The 18,977-nt window shown below is 38.7% G+C and overlaps 2 long non-coding RNA genes across 2 annotated transcripts in view; both read left to right on the top strand.

The window, feature by feature from the left end:
- The window catches only part of LOC139793156 (uncharacterized), a 569,166-nt gene that overhangs the window by 37,291 nt on the left and 512,898 nt on the right, over positions 1-18,977 (top strand). The gene's annotated exons all lie outside the window — the stretch shown is intronic.
- LOC139793157 (uncharacterized) lies at positions 9-18,906 on the top strand. The gene is made up of 5 exons (XR_011724527.1): positions 9-143; positions 298-373; positions 3,631-3,811; positions 6,697-7,096; positions 18,391-18,906. It is a non-coding gene; the product is annotated as an uncharacterized lncRNA (long non-coding RNA).

The raw sequence follows: 18,977 nt of genomic DNA, 5'->3' as shown, positions 1-18,977 counted from the left end.
CTGAGAGACACACCTTAATTCTTATTGCACTGAAACCCTTTGTTGGATACGAAAGGGTACATTTTAAAAACAGAAGGCAAGCTTTGCTGGGAAGATACCAAGTGATTTATAAATTACTCACAACATAAGGAATCATTAAAATGGTAACTTATCATTGCTTTGAATGCAATTATCAGTTTTCTCCTTGCACTGAATATAATGGAAGACATTAAAATCACTGAATATCACTGTGAAGAATATAGACTGTAAGAAATGATTCGTTTACATTAAAATAAAAGTCTATTTGTTTAATTTCAGGTGTGAAGAAGTCAGTTCCATGCACACTGTTCACAGAAGCTCAGCACTTGGAGCAGAATGCCTTGTCATTCAAGAGGTAACATTAATTTGGGAAAAAAACACAGTGTTTTAGTCACTGTGCCACAAGAATATCTGAACCAGAGGGAGGAGAATTCCTACTTTCACCAGCTGCAAAGCTTCCTCATGCCATACCTTTCCCTTCCTATGGGCTGTGCTCTCAATGACTTGGTGGAGAGGGCCATGTACCCATGCTCTGTGTCGGGGAAACGGGAGAGCTGCTCAAAACAACAGCCAAGGGAGGATGAGCTGCACCGATCCCTTCTGGCCTCATTTTGCATGGCAGGAGCACAAATATGCGAGGGATAGAGAAATCAAAGAGGATTCCCCACTCTGGTCAACAATAGGTCCCTCCATTCTCCAGCTGAGACATTTTAAGTCCCTCCTTGTACCCTTGGGCCAATTGAACCTCATGTAACAGGCAAGAAAAAGACAGAGTGAACTTTTGCTGGGCCACTGAATGTGGGAGGAGGGTGCAGGCTTCCTTTCCAAAAGTGCAATATGACTGGTGTGCTCCTGAGCCTGCCAAGCCCACCAGGGCACTGGGCACCTGCCAGAACTGAAGTTAAGCTGGCAAAAGAGGTGTCAGCACCTCTGGGGTTACTCAGCACCTACCAGGATGAGGTCCCATGCTCCTGCTGGGTAAGCAGCTTTGAAGCATACACACTGCTTATCACGGGTCCTCTGCTGCCTTGCAGCTGGCTGGGGCTGCCAAAACCAGTCATGCATGTCCCTGCTGTCACTCAGCTTTTGGTAATGAGCTCAACATGCCCAGCCCTGAGGCAATCAGGGTCAGGCAATGTTAAATGCAACACATCGAGATTTTCCCTTTTCTGGGAAATTTTCAAAAATGTGAAATTTCCTTTTAGATGATGTAAAGATAAAAAATTATTTGTTGCACATAAAAAAATTGTATATTCTTCTGTGCAAGAAAGCATCATCTTTCAGAGCTTTTGCTTAATCAAGTATTCCAAAAGATAACAATTTTACAACATTCTTCCTTCTAGATTTTTCAAATGTTTTATTTGGAGATTTTATTTATTTAATTTTGTGGAATTTGTAATGTTGCTTTTTAATATTTTTAATGTTACATACCATACCATCACACTATCATTAATGCATTAACACATAAAATATCCCTGTTACTAATGCTGTAGTCAGTGGGCCAGTATTCTGGCATTGCAGAGGTAGTTCTGTACTTACTATTATAAGGACAAAGATTATAAGGGCAAACTTGGCTTCAGAATGACTGGTTCTCAAACTTCTCTATAGACCTTCAGAGAGTTGAATTAGTAGACTGTTACTGGAGTATCCTTGAAAGAAGATTGATAAAACATATTTTATTTAGATTATTGAGAACTCACTGCATGTAGGAGCTATATTGGAACCTTGATAAGAAACCAAGAAAGGCTGAAAGTTTGTATTACTCAAGATTCCTCCTAGCAGTTATGAATTTCCATTTTGTCCACTCAATGGAAGAAGTTACTTCTTGCAAGTGTAAAATACTCATGTTCTTTCACAGACCAAAACATGTTAATTTTGTGGCATTAAATTTTTGTTATTACAGAAGATAATTTGATCTACAGAAGTAGATAAAATGCCTCAAACACTAACAGTCCCAGCAAAAGTGGCCCCAGCTACTACACTGTATCTCTGTGCCGTACCTTATTATGAAGAAGAGTCCACAAGGATTTGTCAGAAATGATAAATAATTTTTCAATGGGAAAAATTATAATGTAATTTCAAATGTTTTTTGATTCATTTGATTAATTTTGAAATTATTTCAAAACAAATGTTCAAACTTTTAAAAGTATAATTTACATGTTAATAATTTTAAACACCCCACAACTTAGTCTAAAAAAAAAGATTACCAAAATACAGTAACTACAGGTACAGTAGTTTGATCTAGCTTGAAGACAAAATCCTAAACTGATCATTAGCCTTTGGGAACACTGGAGTTAATAAGACATAATTACTGGCATCCGTATAACAGTTATTTTGTGCTCTTGGAGATTTTCTGTTCTTTACATTCTGTAGCAAGATTTTTGTGTTTTTTTCTCTTACCCCTTTTACCACCATACAGAACAGCAAAGGAAAGGGCCTTGGACCTTTAAGGTCCCTTTCAGCCCTAAGCAGTCTATGATTCTGTGGTTGTGTAAAGAGAGCTGTGTAATTTAAACTATAATTGTCATACAACAGAGTTAATTAAAATTTCACTTTTCTTTTCATGGAAAGAGATTTAAATTGTATTTTGGTATCTAAAAATTCAGCCAGTCACCTGCTGATCTTGGGAAACCACCTAGGAGTCCAGTTCCTAGTGACTCCCATGTGTGTGAAGTAACTAACACACGTGAACGCTTCAAAAAACATACTTTTCCTGTTGCAGTGGTTTCATTACTTTTAAAATACTGTTCTTGCATCATTTTTTTAAAATGAGGTGTAACCTTTTAAGCCTCCAAGACTGCATCATCAGCCCAAGCCCACAGCTTCATCCATATTTGATGTAGCACACATTCACACACACACACACACATATATATGCACACACACTTAAGTCAACATTCTTTTTTAATATTTTCCATGGTGCACAATATGCAAGAGCAAAAAAGAACTTTAGAGGACTCAGAAAAAAAGACCAGGAAATAGCAAAGAATGAAAAGATGAATTAATAAGAAGTATCTTAATTACAGAAGATTGATTACAGAAGAGGTAGGGATATTTTTGTATCCTGATAAAACTTGGGTACTCTTCGTATTTTGATATTCTGAAAACAATTTTATGTAATGTGTGAGGGTAGACCTTCTATAAAGTGGCTGTCACATACACACAAAAGTTGATTTTTTTCTCAGAATCTGTAAGTTGACCAGTGAGAGGGAGACATGCAGAAAAGTTAGTGATGCGAGGTACATCCAAAAGTCATAATAACAGTAACACAGTGCTGCTCTCTGCATTTAATTTCAAGAGAAACTACCTTAATGTTTCAGTGGCTAAGTATGTTAGCTATATGCCAAAATGTGATATATTTTTTCAGTTGATAAAAGTTCTTGCAATACTGTGATTAATTCTTTAAATTAGTACACTCCATTGAGAAAAACTGCCTGACATGTTATCGATCTATCATTTGCAAAATGCATGAAAATTAAATCATTATTAGCTGAAGTTATCTATAAGCTTTTTTTTTGCTACAGGTGTGCTAAAGAATCAGTATCATCCTACAGTTTGATATCACTACGAAATGAAAGGCTATGTGATTTATTTGGCTTATTTGTGTCACAGGTAGAGGAGGTAGTTGCTGCTGATAAAGAAATAACAAAGCTGTGGATAAAGAATTCCTACTGCCACAAATTGATCTCCAGCATTTGCATCAGCGTGGAGTCTGCCAAAAAGCTTTGCTCAAGGAGAGTTGATCCTGGAGAGCAAAACCAGCTCCTGAGGCTTCTTCCCCACAGGATGAGTGGTGAGATTACCAAGTGGGAATGCTGAAGGACTCAGGGAAGTGGGGTGTCAGACAGACTGTCTCAATCAGATGTGTGTTGCAGGTATTTTCATACATGGCTAAAAATAATGTGTTTAAAGGCTAAAGCTCACAACTTTAAGAGTTGTACTATAAGGGGAAAGCACATGAAAGAAACTACATGTGCTTTTAAAATTAAGCAGAGTAGGTCTGGGATGATAAGCATAGAACTGGTTTATTCATAAATTTGTCATGACAGTATTAAACTGTTACACATCAGGCTGCTGTGGATGTCTAAATTTTTAAATTAATAGATATATCACAATAATGTATTCACTTTAGTTATTCAGTTTCACACATCTTGTAAAGCTTTTGTTTTATAGCAATATTTATTTTTCAGTTAAACTTTTTTTTTTATGCTTCACTTCAGTTGGCTATATTTAGAAGAGTTTCTGATTTTTTGTTTGTTTTCTCTATAAGTTTATGTTAAATATTTTTAGGTATTCTTTCTTACATAAACATATTTCTACAATTTTACCCACAGCTGTGAAGAACATGCACATACCCAGCTGTGTTAGATTCTGCATATAATTTTCAGATTTTCTAAGTGCTTAAAACCTTCATTTTTAAAAGATGCTAAACATGCAGAGCAAATGGTGGCATGAAGGAAGAGCTGGGGGTGCTAAGCCACGGGCAGAGGGTAGGTAGGACAGCCCCTTTGGGCTGTAGCAAGGGCTTGGATCTACTTAAGATAACCACAAACACACCCCTAATACTGCAGTCTCAGACTTAGCCTTGAGTGAAAGTCTCCTGTGTGGGAAGTGAAAAACCCCAACAACTTAAATAATTAAAATTTCTGCTCTAACCTTACCCTCTTGATTAAAGGAAACGTTTCCCCTGCAGTTACCTGAAGGACCTGTCATTTCTAAGTTAATACAGGCCTTCATCCTGAAAGAGTAAGCCAGCCTAAGACTCTCCTAAACTATGTGTTTTCTGGCAAGCACCCAGGAATACAGCTTTAAATTATTTTATCAGTGCTTTATTCAGACCTATATGGATGGGCTAAAAAGGAAGTTTCTGTAGTAGCAAGAGAAAGGAAATGAGAAGTGCTATTAGCTCCATCATAGTGTACGATGAAGTCAGCACCATTGATCCTAATTAATATGAGGAACCCAACCTAATTAATATTTAATATGAGGAACCCAAGGCACAGCAAGATGAAGTGATTTGTCTGAAATCGCTCAGCAAAGCAGGGACAGGACTCTGCCTCACTTGCTGCATTTTAAGATATTTTTACAAGTGGCATATAGCAGTGCACTCTTAGATATCTTACCTTACATTTATGGAGATGGTGCTCCTGGGAATTACTTGACTGGTAAAACACACAGGCACACTTTGCAATGCTTATCATACACAGGTCCTTGTTTTGTCATCTACTTTATGTTTTGATATATTTTGGGAATCATCAGGCCATAAAACTTCTATGGAGTGTGGGCTTCTCTTGTCAAGATTGTTTCCGATTGCTAAGAACCCAGTTCAGCCCCAAATAATTTCTCTCTTTCAGAAATAGTTCCTAGGATGGGTAGGATCTCTTGTAATCAGTCAACACCATGCATTATATCAGCAATATCAACCCATCTTTCTGGATATGAAATTGAATGTTAAAATTTCACTTAGGCAGAACCATGTCAAAGGCAATTTTTCAGTTTCCTTATAATAGATATTTTTGCACCTATTCATTTCAGGTAACTGCTGTTCTATTGTTAGTAACTGTTGATAATAATAATCTTAATAATTGCAATTTCAGAGTTGCTGAAGATGTATGGGTCAAACCCAGGAGCATATTCAGAAAGACAGCCTTGCACCTAGAAAAATTATATGTGATGCAAGGAGGAGAAGGTAAGAAAGGAAAACAGTGTATGGAAAGGAGAAAGATTAGAGCAAGGCAATCATGAAACTGCTCACTCTGAGATGATGCCGGCCTTCTCTGCCAAACCTTGGAAATCAACAGCAACAGAAAAATGCCCGAATTCATAATTACAGTTAGTACCAGTTACCTGGGTAACAGTTACTTGCTTAATTTTCAAACAGTTAAGAGTCTCCTGGCTGCCATCTTGTTCTCCCAATCTGGACTAAAGTTTTCCTTTCATTTATAATGAACAGCTGGTGAGTTTTATCTTCTGGTGAAGCCAAGTTCACTGATTCTAGGGTTTGCAGTAGGGTCTAGGCCTACTTGCAGGTTAATGTTGCTTGCATGTGTTATTGCCATGACTCCCTCTGAATGATGGGTCCCACCACTGAAATTTAGCATGAATGTTCTTGCTGTCTCTCTAAGAAGCCAAGTGGAGGAGCATTTCCTGGCTTCTGGGCTTGAATGCACGGCCCAGGAACTCTGCATGATCCATGTGGAAACTGTGCCACTCCCTTCAGTTTTCTGTGTAAGGCAGATCTGCAGCCGCAAAGAACAGACTTCTTAGACCAAATAGAAAATTTGCTGAGAAATCCCCATGGTGGCAGCAGCAAGGAGGTGATATCAGAGGACAAATAAGGTGCTGACCAGAGAAGTTCTTTAGAGGTCTTCAAGTATTGTGAAGGAAAGTCAAGGAAATCTTAGAGGCGTGTAGCCCTTCCAGAGTCTCTCAAACCCCAAAGTTATCCTCTTATGTATTATTATCTCCTGAGGAAGAGGTAATTCAGGAGTCAGAATTAATCTTGCCTTCTGGAGAAAAGTTTTGGTCAATATGGCCACGAGTGGAAGACCTGTGAAGAGATAACATCTGCGGGTATGTGTTTAGTTTAACCAAACAATCCCAATCTTTGTCACTTTCTGCCACTGTGCCTTTTCTGTGTTTTAATGCTGATTGATACCTTTTTTATTTGGTTTTCAGAAACACCTCAGATGCAGCATCTCCTGAAAGATCCAAGGGTGGTTGGTCATGGCCTTGTAGCGAGCTGGGCCTCCAAATCAGTAGCAGCAGTTGTGTATAAAAGGTTTCTGGTATTTTTCCAGAGTAGATTTTGCTTTTGTTTCTGGTGGAAGAATATCTCTTTGTAGGGAATAGACTGTGCCTTTTGTCCTATCTCACTTTCATCAGAGAACAGCGAGGCCCAAGACCACAGCTCTGTGCAGGCGGCAGGAGTGTTGGAAGAAGGTGAAGGAAATGGCCTCCTGGCACAGACAGAAATTCTTAATGCATCCATCATGAGCAAAGCTTAGCTTAAATTTTACTTTAAGGTCAAACATAAGGAAGGAGACCCTCAGTAACTTCTGCACAGTTTTTAACACAGGTATCACAGAAGATAATGAAGCTAGAGACATACAGTTCATATAAATGAAAGATGAACATCTTGCATTCCCTGTGGGGTTAGTGAAGTCATTATGATCTATATTTTCACTATCTTTAGTCTATTACAGAGATTTTTGAGCTACCTTTTCAGAGATGCTGAGGTATGAAGACAAGAAATCCAGAAGCAGGGAACTGAAACCAGAGAAGAGAAGTTCCTTTTGCTGAGCTGAAAGAGGAAATGGTATTAGTATGAGAAGGTTATACAGGTCAGTGGCAGGACCCCTGTGCTGCTTTACTGCTGCTCACTAGTAACTGGGGTGCTGCATGGAAGGAAAAAAGCTGCCTGTAAGGTGGTCTGGTGTCTCCTATTTACTAAATAGAGAAAAAAAAACCTATAAAAATTCTGAAACAATAGGAGAAAGAAAACCTGTTTTCTTCAGACAGTAAGCAAAGGTTATGTGAGTGCAAACTAAATGGTGTATATTACTTTTGGGTTTTTTTTTTTAATATTCACGACAGTTAAAACATTATTTGCAAGGCATAATTAACTTCCTCCTTGTTAATCTAATACATTGGCTTAACCACTTCATCTGGAGTCAGTTTAGAAATCTGTTTCACCTGATAACATGCCTGACTTGCTTTGGGCATGGGTGAAGTTGATCTACTTTCCTGTGCTGTTCCTTTCCTTTTCTTTCCTGCCAACCCCTTGGCAGTGTTTTGAAGCTTCTGGACATAACCCACTGCAAGTTTATATTACATAAGTGAGGGCTGGAGGGTTGGAGATGTAGAACCAAATTCACAATACAGATAAATAGATTCAGAAGTAAAGGGGACACTGTTATTTGTGTGACTTCAGGAGCACTGGAGAGGAGTTTCTCACCTTAAGACACATGGAAAAGTAAAAAGCAATTTTGTAAAAACAAATATGTGAAGAAATAATTAGCCTTCTGGAAATATTAATAAAAAAATCTTACTTCATTAAAAGCTATTAGAAAGTTAGTCTTTGCAGTCCCTGTGATAGCTAGATAAATAATGAAAGATTGTTAGAATTAAAAAGACTAATATTAGTCACAACATCCATCAGAAGCCACAAAACTTGTTTTATTAAAGGGCAATGCTGTATTGGGTATTATATTATGCAACAAAATCTGATGGAAGTCACCTCATAACTCCTGTGATTAAGACTGTGTGTCACAGTGGTGCACAGAGATGCCAAGAAGAGGCTGCCCTCAGCTTCTGGCCCCACTGTGTTTTTTGCTAAATAACTCATACTGACATGGTCTCCCTTCTGAGGAGATCACAGTGCAGAAAGGAATTTGCAGCTTTAAAAAATTTTTTAGCCTAGAGTAGATATTTTAAACCTATTGTAATCTTGCTTTCCTTTCTGTCCTCTGAACGTTAATTTATTTTTATGCATAAATATAAAACCCCAGTTTTGGAGTAAATTTTATACTCACTATATAAATGCTGTAAACTAAATCTGCAATTATTCAGGTGATATTATGTCCCTTGTATCCATGTACACACCTGGGTTATGTACCTGGTGTGTAAAAACAGGCAGAGCAGAGAACAAATGGTCTCTCAGGATCTTCAGCCCTCCACCTCCCTCCAAGGGTGTGCAGCACTTCCCCAAATTTTTTGTCTTATATTTAAAAAAAAATTCTGTGCATGTTTGGCTCCAGACATCTTGAAACCATTAAAGCTTATTAAAAAAATTATAAATCTACTATTTATATTAAATTGCAAATATTCCAACATTAATGTATCTTCAATTATTTATTTCATATTTTTGAATCATCGGGTGCTACGTGAAATAAAATTCGTGGTATATGATTACATTTCTGGAATTTAAATAATGCCAATAGCTTAAATTATATCCACAGAAGCAAAAAATAAACAAAAACCCAAATAAAAATGAAATCCAACCAAGCAAAACCAAAACACACACACACACAAAGAAAAGAGAGAAAGGCATGTGTGAGAAGTTAAACCTAGGATTTGGGAACAGTATATGGCTAAACCAATGTAGATAAATAAAATTCAGCCCTACTGTTTAGGTGGGGCTTTTCAGTGGCTACAGAATAAAACATTAGTATTTATTTGGAAAATTATCTTTTACCATATATTCTGTTTAGCTGACACTGCATTAGAAATCTCATGAACCGTTCTGCTTGCAGATAAAGAGGAGAACCCCTGTGCTGGGACAAAGAATAATTATAATCAGTCCTAGACTAGGAAGAAAATAGCAAAAGAAGCAAGAAAAGAAAGGAGTTCTAGTAGCTATAGAAGCAATCTGGAGCTGCCCAAGACCAGTTCCAGGGCAAGCAGAGGCTCAACTTCAAGCAACAATTCTAAAAGCTCTTACCAAGTAACAGGCTCATAAAGTTATGTCAAAGCTTCTGAATGGCGTGACTTTCAAACATGTCAAACATCACCAGATTAGTGCTGCTAAAGTCAGGCCTGCTAATTAGAAAACCAAGTTGGGAAACAGCATCACAGCATCACTTCAAAAGAAGGGGATTTTAAGAGTCTAACTTCAACAGCCACTAAAAAACAAAGCACCCAGAAAATCTTGGCTTGGTAATCGGAAGCATGAACCCCTACACTTACATGATTTAAAGGTGAATTTCCTTCAGATGTTGCAAAGTTAGGCTTCACTTTCAACAGGTTTGGCTTCAGATAAGCAAATGGAAGAGTAGAAGCATGTCTGTGCATAAAGGACAAAGTTACAAAACTGTGTCTGGAACCCTACTCCTCTCTTCCATTGTGTCTTCCTCACCTGACTTGCTAACCTTTTGCATGTGAATTGAAGGAGAATTTTTTCTGAGCTTTAGGAAGAATTTCACTGACTTTCAGTGTTGTTAAAATGTGTGGCACTTGGTTCATTTTGCTAGTTGTTCTCTCAATTAGAAAGAATTACTTATACTGACATTTCACGTTTCTACAATGTGGGTTTAGATTAAGTGCATTTTTTTCTACAGTGTGGATTAAGACCCAACGTATGTTAATTTGTCCTTTTGATATCAGTTGCAGCTAAAATTTCCCATTTTACCTCAAAAACTGATGTTACTACCTCACGTGTGCTGCAGAAGTTCTGCATTCACAGAAAGAAGTGGAAGGCATGCAGGCACACGTGCTGCCTAAGAACTGGAGAAGTAAACAGCAAGGATAAGGTCTGTATGCAAGCTTGAAAAGCTCAGCATTCATGACAGGATAATTTGGAATTTTTTAAGATGATATATGTATATATTTATTTATAAATGTATTTCAAGTCCATGATCAGCCCCAAATGAGCCAGGAACGTAGCCTAAACTTACAAAAGAAACCTTACCATTTCTGCTTAAATATATTTTACTAAAACATACATGAAATTAAAAGCCCGAAGAATGTTTTCTTGTTATCCAGTCTTACTACTTCCAGTACCCAAAGCTAAGTCCCTGTAGCATAGCCCTCTCATCCTATCTTTTGTTTCATGTTTTTTCCACTCTTGACAAGAGAATATGACATTCTATCACATTTCTATCTTGGCTCAAGAAAAATTTTGGATAACTGTATTATCTCAGCCACCCTGCCAAGTTCTGCACTTGGATCCTTCCCCCCCTGAAAGATACTGAGCAGGACAGGCAGATGAGAGGGTGCTCAAGCAAACAACTGATGAAGATGATGGTTCTGAGGAGGGCTGTGTGTTAGGAGTGACACTATTGGTGGGCACCTGCCATGGCACTGGCTTGCTTTAACTCTGCTTAGCAGCTTGGAGGAGACATCTAAAAGTTTTTCACCAGTGGGTTTTAAATGTCAGGCCATCCTAGTGAGTTTTTCTCCTTCTGTTTTCTATTGGCTAAACATATCAGACATGCCTCAGAACAGACTGCTTGTTGATCTCAGCACTTCATATATTTACACTTGTTTCTGGTTTTAATTATCAACAAAATACCAGATTAGGCTATCTGGTATGGTGCCTTGTGCTACCTCTTTCTAGCTTCATTTGTGGAGATCTTTTCCTTCCAGGCTCTGACCTTCTGCAAATGTCTGCATCTGCAAGGTGTGTAAGGGACAGCCAAACAGCCCTACTATGCTCTCAAATCACTGCAGTGGAGCTGGAAGAGAGGTAACAGAAGAGGTTTTCTCCTCACAAATGCCTTCACATGTTATAGGAGGAGAGCTAATCCCATAACATCCCTTTCTTCCTGGGACGAAGGGAAGGGTGGGTGAGAGAAAGGAAACCAGTTCCTTTTAAGTATTAGAGCCTGTACTCTAGTTATTGGAGTATGTCTAAAGGTGATTACAGAAAACCCAACACAGGCTTTAGATAGCAATGACCAGATATTTGTAATGCTGCTGCAGGGCATGGCCAGCCATCCTATCCTCACCTGCAGCCTTTGCTGTGGCTCAGGGAGCATTTACACTTCCACAGAAGTACCAAGTGTCATGACACTACATGGGAGTGTGTTTCCTTCTTTCCAGCTGACTGCATAGAGCAGCTATGTTAGCCACAAGCAAAGCATGCAGTTTCTTGTCTAATCTGACTGCTCAGGCATTGACTGCTGTGTGAATTGCATGACTAATAGCATAAGGACATTCTGAATCCAGCCTTATTCAAGTATGAACTGGGTCCCTGAAGAAGCAGCAATTTGCATGGATGTTTTTGCTGTCTTAGTCATAACGACTTCAGGTGCTGCCCTGCCCCTCCAAATTATTTTGCAGCATAGATGCCCATGTCCTTTTTTTCAGAGCAGATCTTTGTGCTGTAGCCTGCATCTGAGCATTGAGGCAATGAGAAAGTGGAAGTAATATGGTCCAGCAACCATCATTAAAATATCACCATTGGCAACAGTAACTAGTAAAGTCAAAGCCATCTCTCCAAGAGAGTGCTTTATTAAAAGCTTTAGTGGTTTTTGATTGAGAAAAATTAAGGTCATTTTCTTTTTCCTTTGAAGAGGGAGAGCCATAGTATTTCAACACTCTGTGACCAGTAGAAAATGCTGAATTCCTAAGTAGTGACCCTTGGTCTTTCCATTTCAACAACTAGCTTTTGTGAAATGATCACAAATTTCCACATCATCCACAAAAATATATTTTAAGATGTCACATTTTAAAATTTATTTTCCTGAGGAAAAAGCCAATGCCCAGGCTTGAACCTGAAATACATATTTTAGTGTTTTCCATAACATAATTTCTGTCTTACATTTTATTCACATAACGCATCATCTTCCTTGATGCAATGGCACTGTTATTTTCTGGTTTTATATGAGCAGTAGTAATGTAGGCATCTAACCTTTTTTTATGTTTCAGACAAAGCCTATGATGCATTATATCTCACTGAGGATTTTTGCATATTTTGTGCTTGTGTTTGTGAGATGCCTAAATAAAATATTAAGTAGAGATAATGACATAAGAATGCATCAAATCACTAGCCCTAGACATTAGAGTTCCTTCTAGCCTGACAGCTTGTGTCTGAGAGTGGCCAACAGCAGTTGCTTAGTGTAATAGTCAGGTTCAGAAAAGATCTCACAAGGTCTTTTGGTGGTTAGGATCTTCATGAGCTGGAAATTGCATCCATACAGCTATGCCTAATAGTATTTGATACACCTTTCTGCCTTTAATTTGTTTTAACACTTTTATACCACCAAAACATCCTCTGGCAATGAGTTCCCCAGATTTAGTTTTATGTGCAATATGAAAAAGTTCTTCCTTCTGTTATTTTAATCACGAGGAATGATTATTTCACTGAATGCACTCAGGGAAGCAGCAAGTAGTCGCTCATTAGTCACCTCCAGGTCATTTACTGTTGTCCTACAGAACGATGGCAACTTACACAACAGAATAAAGTGCATACCTTCGAAGAATGACTACTAAACTTCTCTTTTAATCAAGAGTCAACCTTCCCTGTAAATAGCAGTCATTATGCACCATTAAGGATGAGCAGGATGTGTTGCTGGAAATAAATATCATCGTCTTTTATCACTCCAGTTGTTCTGGATTCCGTCTTTCATCTCTGGGAAGTGACTGTCCCAGAGATTATGGAATTCAGGAGAAAGGATGTCTTTGAGTTTGCTGAACTTTGGAACAGGTACCACAAGGGGAAATCTGCTTCTGTAGGTGAAATGGCTTTCCCAAATTTATGTAATCAAGGAGAAGAAGAAGTATCTCTACAGGAAGCTTGAATATAGATCCATACATCCAGAATCCTAATTTATATGAATCATGCTTTTAATTCATTCTTCTGACACAGGTGCATTTGAACACTGTACCAGAAGACCCGATGCAGCCACCCTTGCTAGGCCTTGCAAGTGCTCTAATGAAGAACACATGGTGGACGTTTCTCACACCTCTATATCCAAAAAATAAATCCACATAGGGCCTAAAATGGATCACTAGAGGCTGTGCAGAATTTAGTAAGATGTGTGTCTACTATTGGTATGGTGCAGCCTGGCTCCCATAGCTTATCATAACTGCTCTGTAGACCAGGTTTCCTTTACATGCCTCCAAAGCCTAGATTCATATCACCTGCCTTATCACCTGCATCACAAATACACACATAGTCACTAGAGTGTAACGTGCTCTAGACAAATCAAAGCTGAGCCTCCAGAGATGGCTCTTTCTGCCTATTTAGAAACTTGTAGTGCTTCATGCTACTTACACTGGTGTTTTTGCTGTGTGAGTGCTTAGTCAGACAGGTGGGATTTATTCATGCCTGGGTTCCAAATTCTGGGTGACCTGAAGATGTGGCTGAGCCTTACAGTGGTCATGTATCACACTCACTGTGCATTGCTCCATCGTTCCTGTGTCAGCTTCTCTTGCAATCTATTCCATGGACATCTCAGACAAGTTGTTGAAGAACATCTAGACTGGGTTGGGTTCCTATTACAAGTCTAATTAGAAGGAAGCAATTACTGGGATTACATGTGTGAGTGAGATTCTATGCAAGCAAATATCCACCTTGGCATTTATTGCAGCTTCTCTTTTAAAATACTTCTTACAGAAATGTTTGTCTATTAATTTTGATTAATTGTGTATACAATGCAGATATTTAGGTTTGTTATAAAGTTCTGTATTTTATCCAGATAGGTCTTTCTCACAAAATCTACCTGGTTTTATTTCTTCTTGAATCTCAAGAGACTAATTTTCTAGTTTTGTCATCATAACATGGAGGAAAGGCATTGTCTCTCTGCAGAGTTTCAGTTCCTATTGCTCTCTGTTTAATTAATACATCTTTTACTACACCTTTTACTTTTACTACATCTTTTATCAGGTTTCCCAGATAATGTCCACCACAGCAGCCACAGCTCCCAACTTGTACAGTGACAAAAGGGCTGGCTCTAAGCATGGAGGGAGCAAACAGGGCTGCAAAACTGATGCCAGGTGCTCAGTCACACCCTGTGTGTTATCTAAAGGATGCATTACAATTTTTAAAGTCATGCTTACATTAACTCATTTGGAAAATCATTCTCAGTATGCTAGAAAAGCTAGAGAAATATGTTTTGGTTTTTTAATTTTTTAATTTTTTTTTTTTTTTTAATTTTCCCCATTCTGGAAGTCTGTCAGAATATTGCCTCTAGAAAACACATTTAAACCAGCAGATATATACTTTTAGATACTTTTCTAATATTGCCTGCATGGAATTCTGGCTAAGATGGTTCAGATCTCAGCCATACAAATCTGAATGTGAACATTTTTCATCAGTGTCTGGTACACCCCTGCAGTGGCTGTACGTACTTGCAAGGCTAGGTGCTGAGCCCCGAGGAGGTCTCCCTCAGGAGAGAACACCTTGTCACTATGCTAGGTCCTTCCCTGGCACCTGCTGTGAGGGATCTTAACCCTCCAGACTTTTACAGCTCCCAACCCATCTTCCTCTCCTGGTGTCCTCCCTGAGGAGAGGTGTCTCAGAGCTACACAAATTATTCCAAGTGCTGGTTTTGATAATTTGATATATTTAATGCAGGTGTCAAATATGACAGCACACTTGAACACACATTAATAAATTAATGAATATAATGGGGACATATAAACACCTTGTATATGCCAAAAGATGGTGAGGTACTTGTGTAACCTTAGACAGTATTAAATTGTCTGCCATTTGGCTGAACTGACAGTCATTCCCTCCTCACCTTCCCCCTGCATACATTCCTCCACTATGTATTGAACTTTAACCTTAAGAGAAAGCTCCCTCTTGTCGCAATTTTTATAACAACAACCAAAAAACCCAAACCACATGCCTCTGACCCACATATTGCCATATTTGAGCTTCTAAGACACCTTACATGCATTTGGATTTCTTCCAAAGAAAGATCTTTGGTGAGAACAAAGATCAAGGGTGAGAAAGTGAAACCAACATGAGAAAAACAGGTTTTAAGAGCAAGGATATGTATTAGAATTCTGTATTTCACACCAGCATTTTGTTCTGAAAGAGTAAATCATTACCAGCAGTTAAGCCTTTATGACTGTGATGAATAAAGGATGCTGTCAGAAGAAGCAAAGAGTAAACACTGAAGAAGTCTTAGTCATTGTTAGATATAAAACTGATGCCTCAACAACAACAGCAACAAAAAAAGAAATAGTTTTCATGATATTAGCAAGTTACCCGTGTTATCCATTTGGTTTCTCAAGAGTGTGACAGTGTACATGTAATTAGACAGGGAATGAGAGTGGTGAAAACGGAGAGGTGTGGCTTTGTAACGCTGAGTACAGGCACACACCTCAGGAAAGGTCCAGCCGTGTGGGAAACTGGTAAACAGTTTCTGTACCCCCCATTCAAGGGGAGAACTCTGGTGAGGCTGAACACTTTTTCACTGTTTCAGAAGTGCAGGTCTGCCAAGCCAGCTTTAGAAAGGTGCATGAGCCCTAAGAACACTTCAGCAAGACACAGGTTGAGGGTTGACTGGGAGAGAGCAGCTCCAGGAAGCAAGGCTCAGGATGCTGCATGTTGTGCAAGGTTGTGCTGCTCTGCTAACAATACAGATATATTGTCTTTTTGCCCTCCCACCTTTGGGCTCTGATTTGACTGTAATATGGTTTGCCTTTTTTTCTTGTTAGTTAATGGAAAGCCTATTTGGGAAGAGAATCTGGGTTTAGTAATTTTTATAAAAATTACAGTGTTATAATTTTTTTTATATTAGGAGTGATGGTATTAAAAATGGTCATAACAATTGGGAAACAAGAAAACTTCTGTGCAGTGTGCAACAGAATCTTTCTTGAAAAGAAATATTTATTTTTTCCCCTATAAGTGATTGTTCAGATACTTCAGACTTGAAAAGAACAGCAGAAAACCACAGAAGTGTTAAGAATTTTGAGAAGCCAAAAGCAAAATCCTTTTAAAAATAAGAATTTGGGTAATGGAACTAGGTGCCCATAGGAGAATTTTGTATATTGGTTGTCCCTCTGTGAGGTGCATGATCTACTAGAACAACCTAATAGTCTTCTTGTTGTCAAAAAACATAAAAGAAGGGTAATAAATCCACCTCACTCTACCGGTACAACTGGATTTAGAAAACTGCTGAGAAAGACAGTGACACAGCCAGTAGTTTGGTATGGAAATTGCTAAGAAAGCAAAACAGACTGTCATTCTCTTCAGTGAACATAGCTCTTTCACCTTACACCACATCCATAGGTTAGGGATTGAAATGTATTTTCTAAGAATCTTGTTAATATTCAGTCATGATTTATCATGAATAAAAAGCCAACCCTTAAAAAAACCAACCAACCAACCAAAAAAAAAAAAAAAAAAAAAAAAAAAAAAAACTAACCCCAACCAAACCAGTTCCCAGTATGGATGCTATCTCTGCTCTTTGCTGTTCAACACTCAAAAATATTAGCTATTGTATTTATACCTGTTGTCACAACCTTGGAGTTTCTTGCCTTCTGGAAAAAAATAAATTAACATTTTGAAGTCTGATTTTACCACAAAGTTGAAATGATTTGAGGAAACGTCATCAAAATCTTCATATTTTTCCAAATCACTTCAGGTTTGATTCTTTATCTTAGAAAAGTACATAATGCAGGTTCAACTGGCTTTTGGATAGAAGGAGGCCATCTGGAGAGGTCTGAGGAATGTGCAAATAAGTTATCTGTGGTGTCTGTGGTGAGCTGATTTTGCACTTGATATTTTTTCCTGAAAAAGAAAGGTACCACCTTCAAACAAGGTGGTTACTTGGCTAGTGCCTCAGCACAGACACAGCAAGCAGAACAGAAGGGTTGGACCACCAGTACCAATGGATGAATATTCATGAACCCTGGCTTTCAGCCTCAATTGCAGTTTCTCAGATGTTTTTCCTGGTCTTCCTGCCTGTGCTGGTGCAAATGGCACTCATATGGAGAGCAGATCAGGTGAATCTGTACAGGCTGAGAGAGTTGGGGTTGTTCAGCCTGGAGAAATCTATGGAAGGATTTTGTAACAGCCTTCCAGCACCTGAAGAGGGCATATAGAAATAGGACAGGAAGGAATAGTTCAGATTGAAAGATGGTAGATTTAGGTTAGATATCAGGAACAAATTCTTTACTGTGAGGATAGTGAGATGCTGGTATAGGTTACCCAAGGCAGTTGTGGATTCTTCCTCTCTGGAAGTGTTCAAGGACAGGTTGGATGGGCCTTTGAGCAACCTATTCTAGTGGAAGGTGTCCCTGCTCATGGCAGGGGGGCTGGAACTAGATGACCTTAAAGGTCCCTTCCAACACAAACCATTCTATGGATCTATGAGTCCTCTCTTTGTGTTGGTCACTGTTAACTTTCATTAACCTACTGCACCAATTTCCTCTCAAGCACCTTTCCTTTGGGGTGTGGTTTTCAGAACAGCAGCAGCAACCAATGTAGTAAACTCCTTCTCCCCTCACCCTGCTCTGGTAGGCTGCTACACCAGATGAAGCAGTTCATACTTTTAAGGCTAGAGGGGACCATTACAATAATTTTACTTGCCATGCATTGGAAACAGAGGACATCATTCAGAAATATATCTGGTCTTGACTTAAAGCCTTTATATACTGGAGATTCAACTGCTTCCCCTGGTTATTTGTTTAATATTTACTATATTTCTGCCTGAAAAAAATTGCAAAATATTTACAGCTTGTGTTTCTCTAGCATACAGACTCCGTATTCTGAGTTTTTCTATGAATAGTTTGGTTTGCTTAGTATGTTAGTTATGGTTAGTATGGTCTTAATTTACTAAAGTTGGAAATCAAAACCTTCCAGTCATGTACAGAATTATGGCACATGAAAATACCTGTGGAGCTCTCTGCTCCCAGTCACAAGTGGTAGCACCACCAGCCTTCACAACTTGCTTTTTTTTTTTTTTTTCCTCCTAGGCAGAAAACATTGTGAGCTGCAAGACCTCCTCTTCAGCCTCTGTTTACAAAAGTAGTCTCCATCTTTTAATCAAGAGCTCCCTGTTTTCCTTGTCTTTGAACTTGAACCATGCAATTAGTTTTAAATGCCAATTACACCTACCAAAGAAGACTTCCAGAGGAGAGAGGTGAAGGAGCTGGGCAACAGCCATTAAGAGGCTCCTAGTGATGGGTTGTCATTGCAAGAGTGATTGATGTTTGACTCTGTATTTGAATGTTCCTGTACCATTTATTTTCTACTCACCATAATTCCCCCACACAAGAGGCCACAGTCTGCTTTGCTCTCCTTTCTCCTTTTCTCCTTATGCAATCATTGATTGGAAAAGGGGTCCTGTAGAGAGCTTAGTTTTCCAGGAATGAAGTACCCAGAAAGGCAACAAATATTTCTGAAGAAGAGGAAGGGGATGTTCTTTATCTCCTTCCACCTTCCATGCTGGGTCCATTGCTAAGATTGGAAACTCTAGTTGGAGGAGCATAAGATTTATGGCTAAAGATGAAAGGAGCAGAGTGATCCCAAATCTTTGGGGTAAAGTCTTAGTGCATTTGAA

The sequence above is a fragment of the Heliangelus exortis genome, chromosome 2, assembly GCF_036169615.1.
Source record: "Heliangelus exortis chromosome 2, bHelExo1.hap1, whole genome shotgun sequence".
NCBI lineage: Eukaryota > Metazoa > Chordata > Aves > Apodiformes > Trochilidae > Heliangelus > Heliangelus exortis.
The sequence above is the reverse complement of the archived record's forward strand: the minus strand, read 5'-3'. Positions and strand labels throughout refer to the sequence as shown.